Source organism: Bos grunniens, chromosome 26 (genome assembly GCF_055505025.1).
Source record: "Bos grunniens cultivar Pamir isolate PY7600 chromosome 26, Bosgru_T2T1.0, whole genome shotgun sequence".
Lineage (NCBI taxonomy): Eukaryota > Metazoa > Chordata > Mammalia > Artiodactyla > Bovidae > Bos > Bos grunniens.
The window spans coordinates 11684686-11699879 of NC_141190.1; the positions used below are offsets into that span (position 1 = coordinate 11684686).

At 39.7% G+C, this 15194-nt stretch overlaps 1 protein-coding gene across 2 annotated transcripts in view; it reads right to left on the reverse strand.

The window, feature by feature from the left end:
- The window catches only part of PANK1 (pantothenate kinase 1), a 104352-nt gene that overhangs the window by 86146 nt on the left and 3012 nt on the right, over positions 1-15194 (reverse strand). For both annotated transcript variants that reach the window (XM_086378503.1, XM_086378504.1), the window contains exon 2: positions 12158-12307. The gene's annotated coding sequence lies outside the window, so the exon portion shown is untranslated. The remainder of the gene's footprint in view (positions 1-12157; positions 12308-15194) is intronic.

Here is a 15194-nt window from a genome sequence, read left to right on the forward strand (position 1 = left end):
TTTGGTCTTTGGAGACTTTTTCAAAGACTGTGCTTGTGATGCCACTGTCAGCACTGCTATCTTTGGACTGACCTGTACTCACCACTCTCTCAGCAATCTCCCCGTGACTCAAAGAAAGCATGGGGGCGTCGTTATGTGTTCAGCATCTCTTCAAAGTCTGCTCCTTTCGACTCTATTTACACTGTCAGCTGATACGTTTTTGGCAAAAGTAATGAGCTTTGCTATCATCTTTTAACCAGAGTCTCTAAATACTTCAAAATCTTTATTGGTCAGGTAATTTTCAAACATCATTGTGGCCCAAAGTCTGTACTAGTTAGCGTTGATTTACTGACATCATTCTAAGCGTTAGCAGTTGTGTTGGTGGCTCAGAGGGTAAAGAACTGACTGCAATGCAGGAGACCTGAGTTCGATCCCTGGGTTGGGAAGATCCTCTGGAGAAGAAAATGGCAACCTGCTCCAGCATTCTTGCCCAGAGAATCTCACCGACAGAAGAGCCTGGTAGGCTACAGTCTGTGGGACTGCAAAGAGTTGGGCATTACTGAGTGACTAACACAAAGGGCATTCTCGAGACTAAATTCTTAAGGAAGTCTTGGATTTTCAGGCTCCTGTTGACCAAAGCAAGAATACTACTCAAAAAAAGGAAAAAAGCATTTATACCTGTTCTTCAAGGAGCATAGAATTCCCTGGTCACAGGGTCATATTATGGATGTAACACTGGGGGCAAAGTAAGCACCATAAACATTATTTTTCACAAGAAGTTCAGGAGGGGGATGTGCAGAACAGTTGTCCAGGCACAGTAAAGTTTTGCAATTGTCTTCCAGTCCAGCTTGCTTGCAATGAGTTCATGTTGCTGGCACAAAGTGCTAATACAACCAATCCAAAAAGATTCCTCTTGTTACTGGTGCTTTCCTGTTTGCATAATACTGCAAAGGTAAACTGTGTACACCTTTTTGTTTTTTTAATGTATTCATCTGGTTGCACTAGGTCTTAGTTTTAGCACGTGGGATCTAGTTCCTTGACCAGGGATCAAACCCGGGCCCCTTGCACTGGAAGCCTAGAGTCGTAGCCACTGGACCACCAGGGGAGTCCCTGTGCACACCTTTTAAACATCTTGGACACAGACTTTTCTCAATCACTGTCAATTTTAACTTGTGTGTGTCTGCAGCCTAAGCACAACCAAGAACAGTCAACCTTTGCTTGGCATCCTAGATATCTGTTGGTGCCTTTTTGTCCGCCATTGTTAAGGTTTGTCTAGGAATGTAGTAGCAGTACAGAGCTGTAAATGTGTTCAGGGCTAAGGTTTTCATCAGATATAATCTTGGCAAATTTATCAATATCATTTTCAGTGGTCTCGTGATCATCAGTAGCTTCTTCACCACAGATTTTAAGATACTTGATACTGTGATGCTTTTAAAAGTTTTACAGCCAGTCTTCTGAATATTCACACTCACTCTCAATGTTCAGTTCTTCATGGTATAGCCTAGCTTGTTTTATGACCTACAAGGCAGTCAGTGGTGTATACTGACTTCTTTGTTGTTGAATCCATTCAGTTAACACACAGTCAGGATCCTTGTTTTTGGTCCTATGAAATGTTTTTCTATTTTTCACTAGCACTTGGTTATCACCATCACCGTAAAAATTTTAAGAACTTATCTTTCTGTCTGTACAAGTCATAAGTGTTGATGGTTCCCACACCATATTATTCAGTAAGGCATCTCACAGACATACCACCACCAAGCTTTGCGGTAACTCCACTTTCTGAGCTATTGACAAAGACAGATGCATCCTTTTCTTCTGTTACCCAGTGGCATGTCTTTAACTCTTTGGGTCATTTTCACAGTGCAATTAATCCTCAAGCCACCAAATGTCAGCCGAGAGGAGACATTAGTGGTGATGGATATGATGGATATGAGTGCTGAGATATACCTAAGGCTGCAGAGCTGAGGTTTTGCTTCCAAATAATCCTGGTGCCAAACTTATAAAAATGCTTTTGGGTCTCAGACAGTACTTTTTTGGTTTTGTGTTTCGTCTATTTTGGAATTGTGGAGTAGAGACTGTAGATCTGTATTAAAAATATCATTTTAATGATGACAAGACTGAGGCTCAATTAGTAACTTGATTTTCTATTTCTTTTCAGTCTCCTAAACTTCGGCCACTTTATTGGACAAAGAAATTTTATTTTTTTTTGGTATTGTCTGCCAAGATGATTTGAGTTGGAATATTTTTAGCAAAGGAACCTAATACTCTTGGCTGTTTGACTGACATAGCCAATAGTTGAGGCCTGTGCTGGGCAGTGTGAAGATGCCTAGGCAAGAAGAGGCTGGATGTGCTAAATTTATAGTCATTGAATCTAGATGTTTCTTTTTCTTCCAAATGATCTGTTTGGTACTTAATCTGTCTAGATACTTATTGTCCCACAATGAGTAATCAGGACAAATGAGAGAAAACAGCTCATTTCAGATCTGTCTCAAATACTCCTACAAGTTTCCCATAAATATCCACTCATCTGAAAGGTTTTGTTTGTTTTTTCTAATGATTCCCTAAATTATACATCCCAACTGTGACTCAGAATTACTGTTCATCAAGTTTCAGAATTAAAAACGTATTTTAGACATTCTGCTAAAATATTTCCTTTAACTTAGAAAGAATTCATTAGAATCTTGAATGCCTTTTAAGAGTCTGTGGTTAGGGTCCTACATCAAATATTATTTTATAAGTTCTTTGTGGAGGACCGGCCTTTCTCCCTTAGTCTCATCATCCCCATATTTGTGTAGATCTTCATGGAACATCTATAATGAACTGGAGATTGTTGATTCAGGCCTAAATCTTTTTCTCTTTTCCCATTATGTGCGAGAGCAGTCCTTAGGACTGAGGGGTTTATAAAACTATGTAAAGCACAGTTCCTGTAATCCCAGAAGTTTAAAACCTAGTAAATAAAATGAGAAATATATAAAATCCAATGAAAATTCTCTATCTCAGGAGAGGAAGGGATCACATTTGTTACAATCTATACCACACTTATGTTATTTTTTTACATTGGTTTCTCCTGTAAGACGGCAATAATAACTACCATTTATTGGTCTCTTCTGTACCCAACAGAAGCTGGCATTTAAAAAGCACCAGACTCAGAAATGTCCATTGACCTTGCTCAGTGTCACAAAATTCTAAGTGAGAGAGTCTGGAATTGATCCTACTACTTGACTGCTGCTGAGTCTTCAGTCGTGTCCGACTCTGTGTGACCCCATAGACGGCAGCCCACCAGGCTCCCCCGGCCCTGGGATTCTCCAGGCAAGAACACTGGAGTGGGTTGCCATTTCCTTCTCCAATGCATGAAAGTGAAAAATCAAAGTGAAGTCGCTCAGTCGTGTCCGACCCTCAGCAACCCCATGGACTGCAGCCTTCCAGGCTCCTCCATCCATGGGATTTTCCAGGCAAGAGTACTGGAGTGGGGTGCCATTGCCTTCTCCAACTACTCGACTAGAAAGCTCTATTTATTTTTCACTCTGACTTAAACAACACTCTTTCCTTTGCCTTCAGCATATATTCTGTGTTCCCACCTGTCTCTTCACTATAGTCCGTTCTCCTACTTTAGAAAAGAAAGGCATACCCTAACTTATCTGAAATCTTATGGTGTTTTATCTCAATAAGTAAAAATCTCTGGTTGCCCAACAAAAGGATTATTCAAACGACTGGGAGACTTCACTGGAGATCCAATGGTTAAGACTTAGTCTTTCGATGCAAGTGGTGCAGGTTTGATCAGGGAACTAAGATCCCATACGCTTTGTGGCCAAAAGACTGAAACATAAAACAGAAGCAATATTGTAACAAATTCAATAAATATTTTAAAATGGTCCACATTAGAAAAAAATCTTAAATAAGGCTCCTTGAACAATTAATCAAGGCACATAAAATCCTAACGTTTGTCTTTCTTATACATATTTCTGTTAAGAGAAAAATGTTGCTTTAGAACCAGCATATTTTGGCCAGTGTTTGGATACTCTGAATTAAAACAGAATAGGTATTGGGGGTGACTGTGCCTCTGCCCTTTATGGACTAGAATCAAAGAATGCAGTGCCCTTGAAAGTTCCATGATAGTAAAGGAAAGACAGCTTAGATTTTTTTTTTTTAAGGAAAGCAATTTTTTTCAGCTACTTAAAGAATGCTCATCTTGGCACTTGTCATTAGCTAGAAAAAATTATAAGATTTTTCTCAGGTTAGTTGTCTATCATCCAATAAGGGAGCTAAACCCTATTTTATCAAATCAGATCATGAGATACTTATCCTGATTAAAGTCCATTCCCATTTTTAATATTTATTTGATTGTGCCAGGTCTTAGGTGTGGCTTACAGGAGCTTTAGCTGTGGCCTGTGGGACCTAGTTCTGTGACCAGGGATTGAACCTGGGCCTCCTGCATTAGGAATGCAAGGTCTTAGCCACTTAGCACAGGACAACCAGGGAAGTCCCCCATTCCCATTTTATTTCATCTTTTGAGTTACTTACTGTTTACTAACTCCTAATAGCTTCCCAGGTGGCTCAGTGGTGAAGAATCCACCTGCCAATGCAGGAGACACAGGAGATGTGGGTTTGAGCCCTGGGTTGGTCATTACGATCTCCTGGAGTAGGAAACAGCAACCCTAATAACAACATCTCCTAATAACAAGTGAATTTGCTAGATGCTGGGCCAATTAGTTATTAGCTGTGTGACAGAGACTGGTTGTGTGCTCATCAACTGGGCTTCTTCCTGGGTGTGAAGGAAAACCACATTTCCCACTCTCCCCTGCAGTCAGACTGGGACCACATGCCTAGGTTCCTATCCCAGGAACATGAGCAGAAGTAATCGACACCACTTTCCAGGCCTAGTTATAAACTCTCTGGGCACCATTATTCAAGCTCTCTCTTCTCCTTCTGCTGGGCCCACGGAGGTCAAAACTGCAGATTACCAGATGAAAGGAACCAAGCCACTGTTCTGAAGACAACTGCACAGGGGTGACCCTACTATCACTAGGGCTATGACATGAATGACAAATAGGGTGGAGCTGTAATTTTTTAAAATAGCATCTACCTTTAATTACCCTGATTAATATAAACAATGTATACTTTTATTATGGAGAAGTAAATGGCAACCCACTCCAATATTGTTGCCTGGGAAATCCTGTGGACAGAGGAGCCTGGCAGGTAACAGACCGAAGAGCTGGACACAACTTAGTGACTAAACAACTACTTACTTTTATTAAGCATACCAGATTTCGAATCAAGATTCCTAAAGAATATCACACCTGTTCTCATAGATCTTGATTTATATGCAACTTCTACTCTTAGCTGGATACTACATTGCATTATTGCAAATTAAGAAATGAAAAATGTGTTGCTTTGTTTCAGTTAAGTCATGTAAAATTACTTATATGAGAGCTGTATCATCGTAATCTTGACAGCTCATAGAAATACACTGTACAACATGGATTCTGTAACTTCTCAGTGATTTTGATACTGTTACTTAAAAGAAATATTAGCATATCTGAATTGAAAAATAAAATCTGACTTTTTCTGTCAGAAAATAAGTCATATTTTAGAGATTAGTTTCCAAATGAGGACTGGCTTTGTTAATTGGGTCATATGGCTTTGTCATTTGTGGTCTGGTTGACCACAAGATAGGGGTACTTTCCATATATTCAGTGAATGAAAGCTTTAAGTCTTGACATAACTATATTTAAAATATGCTAAAAGAAGTTTATAAAAAACACTTTACTATCATAAATAACTGAAATTAGTATCTCCAATTTTGACTGAGTATATTGGTTTAAATGAAACACTGCTGAGTGAAAGAATAAAAGGTAAAATTAACATTTACTAGATAATCTGTGATAATAGCATTTCTGGTGCAGTTTCAGAGACTGAGACTCTTAATATCTGTCTAATAAAACCTTTTATAAGTGAGATGGTTTCTAATTTATAGCTTTCAATAAAACTAAAAAGAGGACCTAATTCAATTATTAGCTGATAAAACTTTTAAGTAATTTTGGATAATAAATCACTTATTTTTGACATCTAATTTGAAAGAAGTTAAAGAAATTGGGTGACACTGCCATAATTTCTATTATTATATTATTATTGTGAAAAACAGCAAGAGAATAGAAGTGGCACTTTGTCCTATTTTTAGAAATAATGTTCTTCTAGGAGTACCTCAACTAATGATATACGGAATTTAGAAAAATGGTAACAATAATCCTGTATACAAGACAGCAAAAGAGACACTGATGTATAGAACAGTCTTTTGGACTCTGTGGGAGAGGGAGAAGGTGGGATGATTTGGGACAATGGCATTGAAATATGTATAATATCATATATTAAATGAATTGCCAGTCCAGGTTCGATGCACGATACTGGATGCTTGGGGCTGGTGCACTGGGACGACCCAGAGGGATGGTATGGGGAGGGAGGAAGGAGGAGGGTTCAGGATGGGGGACACATGTATACCTGTGGCAGATTCCTTTTGATATACGGCAAAACCAATACAATGTTGTAAAGTTAAATAAAATTAAATTAAAAAATAATAATAAAATAAACTTTTATTAAAAAAAAAAAATTATTTTTGCCATACTGCATGGCATGCAGGATCTTAGTTCCCTGACCAGGAATTGAACCCTTGAACTCTATATTAGAAACACAGTCTTAACCCACTGGACCACCAGGAAAGTCCCCCCACTAACTTCAATAAAATGTACTCGCCTACAAATTTCTACTTAGGTGCTTGGCAATTATGAAAAATATTTAACTGAACTGATTTTTTAACTACGTGTACAACAATAATAATCTTAACTACAGAGTATTTTTTTTTAACTTAGAGGGAACTAAAAAAATTAAAATCTGTATCTTTGTTTGAAGCACATGATAAGTGATCAATGAAAATCTTTGGAGCACAAATACTCTGTATTAGGGTAAAAAAAACTTGCATTAGGGTGAAAAACTGGGGGAAATGGAATGAAAAAGAGCTCAGGAAGTAAAAAGAACAATGCTCATTTTCTGAGTGCTAAAGAAGAGTTCATGTATTTTTAAAAAATGTGTGCTAGTCTCAGAGTTGCTAACATGAGATCATACTATTCTAATTATTTGGAGCTGATACTTTTCCTTGTGTATCTATTTTTAAAAAATTGGTTAGGTTCTTATAATTTATGTATTCATATTCTGGCTCTGGCACTGCCTATGATGAGACCTTGGGCATGCTGCTTAACTTTTCAGAGCCTTGGTTTTTTCCCTATAAAATGAGAAAGTTGAACCAGATCACTTGCATGTCCCATTATGTCTCTAATATTCTATAACTCTGTGACTAAAGACTCAGAAATATTCCTTTAGATGACTAAAAACAAAAACTACCCAAAGAGGTGTTTCCTTTTCCCCCCTTCTTTCTCATTTTCCTTTTTCTCTCCCAACATCACTAAGGCCCTGTTGGCATACAGCAAAGATTGTATGTTTTGAGGGAGTTACTAAAATTGGTCTCATTATGTTCCAATTAATTACAGTGAACTCACTGGCTTCCCTCAACCAAAAACAGTCAAACTACTCATGACATCATTATTTCCCCTAGTAATGAAAATCTGAAATGCATATAATAAAGGTAATATTTTCTGAAATAAAAAGATCACATTGGCATGATCCTTCTTCCTCCTTCTGAGGAAGACAGAATCTTCAAATAGCTCATCAGAAAGAGAACTCTTTAGAAAAGTTCACCAGAAAGTCTATAATTGCTCCTGAAAAATATGTGAGGTCCGCTAGCACCGCCTTGTGCTATTTTCAAAACAATGCAAGATATAACGCATAAATAGTACTGTTTTGGTTTTAAAAGGTCTGTCTAGTCAAGGCTGTGGTTTTTCCTGTGGCCACGTATGGATGTGAGAGTTGGACTGTGAAGAAGGCTGAGCGCTGAAGAATTGATGCTTTTGAACTGTGGTGTTGGAGAAGACTCTTGAGAGTCCCTTGGGCTGCAAGGATATCCAAGCAGTCCATTCTGAAGGAAATCAGCCCTGGGATTTCTTTGGAAGGAATGATGCTAAAGCTGAAGCTCCAGTACTTTGGCCACCTCATGCGAAGAGTTGACTCACTGGAAAAGACCCTGATGCTGGGAGGGATTGGGGGCAGGAGGAGAAGGGGACAACAGAGGATGAGATGGCTGGATGGCATCACCGACTCGATGGACGTGAGTCTGAGTGAACTCCGGGAGTTGGTGATGGACAGGGAGGCCTGGTGTGCTGTGATTCATGGGGTCGCAAAGAGTCGGACACGACTGAGCGACTGAACTGAAGAAAACTGAACTTTCATTTTGATAATAGAATGGTCTGATTTTTCATATTTGCAGTGAGAAAAAGTCTTGAAATGCTAGTGCTGTGTTCTTCTTTCTTGTTCCATACTTCCATGTAGTTAGATCTACCCATGTCGACTTGGGGACAACTGAGATTTTTAGATCAGGGATTCAAAGAGAGACAGTTAATAACTCAACTGATGGACTTCCAAAAAACAGCAGAGTAGGGCAGGGAACCCATGTGAGGAGATGGTTGCTGACCAACCCCGGGGAGCTATGTGGAAAGGAGGCCGGGGACTGCAGTTCATCCCCACCATGCGAGTGAGCGTGCCTCTTCGCGTATTAGGAGACCCGCAGGTGCTGCGGTCATCACTGTCAGCTCATGGCTGCATCTGCGCTGGGCCCTTAGCTCATCCAGCTGAAAGACATCTGCTGCTGCTGCTGCTGCTGCTAAGTCGCTTCAGTCATGTCCGACTCTGTGCAACCCCATAGACGGCAGCCCACGAGGCTCCCCTGTCCCTGGGATTCTCCAGGCAAAAACACTGGAGTGGGTTGCCATTTCCCTCTCCAACGCATGAAACTGAAAAGTGAAAGTGAAGTCGCTGAGTCTTATCCGACTCTTAGCGACCCCATGGACTTCGGCCCACCAGGCTCCTCCGTCCATGGGATTTTCCAGGCAAGAGTGCTGGAGTGGGCGGCTGCTGCTCAGTCGTGCCTGAATCTTTGCAATCCCATGGACTGTAGCCCGCCAGGCTCCTTGGTCCATGGGATTTCTCAGGCAAAAATACTGGAGTGGCTTGCCATTTCCTTCTCTATAGGATCTTCTTAACCGGGGGACAGAACCTGGATCTTGGCAGACGGATTCTTTACCACTCACTGAGCTACCTGGGAAGCCCAGAGAATGTCTGCCTGTGTCCTAAGACCTTGCTAGGCTCCCAAATGAACTGCTGTGAATTTCAACCTTGTCAACAGGATATATTTGAAAAGACATATATTTAAAAAGATGTTTATCTTTTCAAAATCGTGTGAGATCCTTCCCCACCAGAGGACACTGAAGATGAAGTAGAAAACAGAAACCCCAGCTTTAGGACTTGGAAGAGTCTGGACTGGGAAACCCATCTGTGGAGTATGTGTGTGTGTGTGCGTGTGTGTGTGCAGTTACATGTATGTATTTATGCTGAAGAAATATTAGGGTCTTAAGACTAAATGGGATGGCATATAAGAAAGTGCACAGTGTGAATTCCTCTATACATCCTATTAATAAAAGTTTTATTGAATACCTAATGAGGATTTATTGGGCACCTACTATGTGCCAGGCACTGTCCTTGGTACTAGGGATATAGGGGTGAACAAGATGGATGAGGTCTCTGTCTCATAGGTCTGCCCTATAGTGGGAGAAGACATATTATAAACAAAGAAAGTAATTTCAGTTATTGTAAGAATGTTATGAAGGAAGTAAATGAGGTCGGTTGGATAGAAAGTGACTGGCTGGGGGGTGGGGGGTGAAGGGAGCAATCTCAGGGACAGTGGGCAAAGATCACCTCTTTGGGCAGGGTAACACTGAATAATGACAAGTTAGTCATGGAGAGACATCTGGAGAGAACAGAGGGAAGACAGAGTGCAGAAGCTCTCAGGCAAGTACCAGTCGACCATGTTTTAGAAAGATGGCCAATGATGCAACCTCTGCAAGCTCAGGAGTGGGGAGCCTCCTTCAGTGAGGAGATGATTGGGTCTTATAGCTCAACACACAGTTAAGTGAATAGTGTGTTGTTTCTTTGACACACCGCATAAGAAAATTCTTATTACGAATTTAAAAAGAGCTTGTAACAAAAAGCTTCCCTGGGCCCCCTCCTGTCCTGCTTCTCAGAAGCAATCACCCTTACAATCTACTTTTAGTTCTGTTGACATATTTTTGAATAACACACTCCTAACGTTATTTCTTCATGTATTAATTATAGGCACTATCTACTTACTTCCTACAATGACAGATAAGCACTTAGCCAAGAGAGTTATGGTTATTTTTCTGCCTCTACTGGTTACCCTCACACCTATAAATAATTAACTTCTATGTCCTGTTCCTTCATCTCTTGATTCCCACATTGTAAGACTGGGATATTACAGACCTAAACCTTTCTGTTGCTTTTCTTCCTCCCATTTCCCCCCTGCATGTCTCTGTTGCACACAACCTCCTATGCACTATAGAATACAGTAATTCTAACTCTTTTTTAGCATGTCATACATACAGGACCCTTTATATGTAGGTGCTGCCTGCTTTTTCCATCTCCTGTCATTGTCCACAGTAGCTATACTCAAAGTCTTACTGAACTAGGTACTTACAGTTTTTGTAATGACTTTTGTGTGCTCATGTCTTTTTTTTCATTACCTCATATGTTTTCATTGCCTGGAATGGCCACCTTCTACAATTCACTGGCAAACCCCATTCATTCATTTCAGTCTACATGCCACTTTACAAAACCTTCCTTGGTGGATGTCATTTGTAAATATAAAAAATATTTATTCAATGGCTGTTATATGCAAGGCACTGTTGTAAGTGTCAGGGTTACAGAGGTTCTAGACAGACACGCATGAGCTTGCATACCAGTGACTTATGCAGATTGAATAAAAACAAATAGCATGATGAAACATATTATGTGTTAGGCTTTACTAAATAACTAACAAATGCTATTTTAATCCTCACAACATTAGGGAGACTTTTATATCCTTCCCGAGGTCACTTCCTGTAAGTGACTGAGTTTATATTCAAACTCAAATCTGTCTATCATCAGAGCTGTCACTCTAAATTATTCTCATTCTGCTCCTATTACTCTTTGTACACTTCTATCATAACATTTGTCATACTGTTTTGAAATTGTGCATGGATTTCCCCATATAAACCACAGGATATAAAAAAAAAAAATCATTCGTGTGACTATTTTCTCAGTTTTCTCAGGATGGCCACAGAAGTAATACCATTCTACAGGCATAAGAGAGAAATGATTGCATTACATACGATGGGTGCTGTAGGGAACAGGGATTATATTCTTGCTTGAAATCTCAGATTGAGAAAGACTTGCTTTAGGACAAAGCCTTCTTAAAGACAGAGATACCTGCTGCATAATGGGTACCTGATAAATGTTTGTTGAACCTGTTATTCAAACCTTTGCAAAAATACCTACTCAGTTTTTGGATTGAAAAAGTGTCTACATTAGTCCTGTATTTGGAGATGGCTTTGCAGCAGGAGCTTGGCACTCAGTCTTCTTTCAGTAGAGTTTCAGGGTGTTCAGTCCAAACTTTAAGAAGCAGTAGGAAGCAGTGGTTAACTGTGCAGACTCTATAGCCATCTACCCAGATTCCAATTCTATCGTTTACTATTTGTACAATAAGTGATTATTTAACATGTGCCAGGCACTTTTAAAAGTACTTTACAGGCATTTCCTGACTAAACCTAACACCTCTGCGTAGTGAATACCTTTACTATTCCTCAATAGTGCTACGACTCAGTTTTCTTCTCTACTAAAGGCAGAGAGTTGGACATGACTTAGCAATAGAACAATAACTAAAGGCAGGATACTGATAACAGAATACTTTACATGGTATCTAGGATTGAATGAGTATAAAATGCTTAGAATAGTATCCAGCACAGAGGAACTTAGTTATTACTACTTGTACAGGCTGTGATCAGAGCAAGAAATCAGCTTGATGTAACTTAATTTTTTCATCTTAAGCTAACGTTCACTTCAAAGGGACTAATGGGAATTATCTGGAATGGGCCTAAATCTTAAGCATCTCCCAATCAAGTTGGCTCTGTGTTTCTAAGGGAAAACTAGTGGCTGGTGCTGAGATGGAAAAAGCAGGAAAAAATACCTCTGAAATCTGTTCAGTTTTCTGCATCTGCTCTGCCATGTCCCAGTTCCACATTATCACCACCTCTTGTTGGGATGGCTGCAATAGCCTCCTGGCTGCTTCAACGGCATTCTCCTTGGCGGCCTCTATTCTCTGCTCCAGGAGATTAACCTTTTCAAAACACAAAGGCCAACAGTATTGTATGATACGCACACTTACAACAGTCCTTTGGTTTCTCATTGTTCTTAGAATAAGAATCCAAATCAGCCACTTAGTTGACTAAGCCTTGTAGGATCTGCCCTTAGCCCATCCCTCTCCACCCACCTCAGCCACATCAGCCTTCATTCATTATTCGGCAAGTATTTGTTTGATCACCACGTATTTACGGAGTCACTGAGGATACAGCAGTGACCAAGAGAAACACAGCTCTTATAGAACTTACCTTTTAGGAGGTGGGAGAACAATGACAACAAAAACCAGACATGTAATAATTACTATAAAAAAGATAATTGCTGGTTGTAATAAGTAGGAAAATGAAATCTAGCCTGCAAATAAGAAAGAGGAGCATTTGAGATAAGACGGACAGTCTTTTCTAAGCAGGTAATATGATAAAAGAGATCTAAAGCAGGAAGAGAAGTGAGTCACATGATAAATGGAGAGGAGAGAATTCAGGTGGAGGGAATCTATGCAAAGGTTCACATATGTTATAAGAGGCTGGTGTGTTTGAGGTACCCAGAGTAGAACTCATGGTACAGAGGTAAGAAAGTGGGGAGTAAGATTGACTGGTACTTGATCCTGTAGGGCCTAGTAGGTCATCATAAGAATTAGGAATTTGGGGGACTTCTGGTAGTCCAGTGGTTAAGATTCTGTCTTCCAGTAAAGGGGGTGTGGGTTAAGACTCTACCCTCCAACGTAGAGGGGGTGTGGGTTCGATCCCTGGTCAGGGAGCTACGATCCCACATGCAGGGCAGTGTGGCCAAAAAAAAAAAAAAAAATTAGGATTTTTTTCTCTTTTCATTTTAGAAAAGCTCAAAGCTGTAAAAACTATGAACTGTTTGTCACATAACTGTTTTGGTTCTATTTTCTTTGTTCTCTCTTCTTTTGTTCTCCCTAACATTCTTTTTTCCCCCTCAAATCTTCTGAAGGTAAGTAGTTGCAGACACTGATACACTTTGCTGCTAAATACTGAAACAAACATCTTTCCAAAATAAAGACATGCTTCTACATGGTTACAAATTATCACATGCCCCCAAATTAATACTGACTCAGTATAATCTACATGTAATCCATATTTAAATATCCACAATTGTCCACAATATGTTTTTCTTTTTGCAGTTACTTTTTAAAAAATCTATAACCAATGAAGATTCATGAATTTCATTTAGCAACAAGCACCTGCCTTTTGACTCTCTCTTTCCCTAACACTGACATTTCTAGGTCTGTTGACCTGTAAAATGGTCCTCACGATTAGATTCAGGTTAAACATTTCTGTCAGGCTTCCCGGGTGATGCACTGGCAGGAATCTGCCTGCCAATGCAGGAGATGCAGGTTCGATCCCTGGGTTGGGAAGATCCCCTGGAGTAGAAACTAGCAATCCACTCCAGTATTTTTGCCTGGAAAGTGCCATGGAGAGAGGAGCCTGGTGGGCCCCAGTCCAAGGGGTCACAAAGAGTCGGTCTTGAGTGACCACACACACACACAATCCATTGTTTTAGCATTCACTGATAAGCTTTATCTATGTTGATTTTGGGGCTTCCCAGGTGGCACTAGTGGTTAAGGAACCTGCCTGCCAAAGCAGGAGACATAAGAGACGAGGGCTCAATTGCTGGGTCAGGAAGATCCCCTGAAGGAGGGCATGAAAACCCACTCCAGGGTTCTTGCCTGGAGAATCCCATGGATAGAGGAGTCTGGCAGGCTACAGTCTACAGAGTCCCAAAGAGTTTGACATGACTGAAGTGACTTAACAGGGATGTCAATTTTTACATTGGGAGTTGCAAAGTGGGGACAGTTTACTATTCTTTTTGCATTAACTGGCATTCTCGTGTAAAGAATAGCTTTCCATTTTTAGTCCTTTTCTCCCTCATCCATCCTCCTACAAAGAGGACTTAAAACATTAAATGTGTTATTAAACTATTACCATCATTATTCTTTTGATGCACAATTTGTGCCAAACATGGTCAGTGTAAAACCCTTTATGCCAGATCCAGTGTCCTTTGTTAAATGACTTCATTCATTCTGAAGACTTCTTTGCTTTTTCTGACAAGAATGTTCTAGGCTCACTTTATAATTTTCTTGCCCCAGACCTGGAAGCAGTCTTCTCTCCAAGAGGCACTGTTTTCTTTTAGGGATAAATGGTATTTAGAAACCATTTGGGTGGCTTGGTCCTGGGGTGTTCATTGTTACTGGGGTGCCAGGGCTTCTATGCCTCCAGGCCCTCTCAGTGGACCCAATTAAGATAAAAAAAGATAATAAAACGCAAACAACCCAGGTCATTCTACTACCAATTCAAATCTAACTTCATGGGATTCTTCTTTACTTTCTATTATATTTATTTCCCTTCTCCCACAGTGAGAACCCTAGAACCAAACATGAATATATTTACTGATTTGCTTTTTCCTATAACACATGCATAATAGTTTCAAAATTATACCAATACCCGTTTCAACATCAAGCCTACTAAGCCAAGTTATTAATTTTTTTGCATTTCTTTTTGCTCTTCATCATATCCCACAACTCCTAACTCCTGAACATAGAATACTGTGCCCAAGTTAACTGAACAAGCTCTTTATCTCTGTGTAGCTATGCTGACAATTTGATATACAGGTAAATTCATCTCTTTCTTTGCATTAAATTTTAGGGCTTGCTTTTATTTTTAGATTTAATTTTTTGAAAAGGCAAACTCTGTTTTTTTTAAAAAGTTACAGAAGTCACATTCTCATCCCCTATAGATAACCATTTACAACTAATTTTCTGTTTTATAGTTTTTGTATTTCTATCTTCAAAAATATACCAAAAATGTGTGTGGAATATATATGTATGTAAACTCTGATTTCTTCTT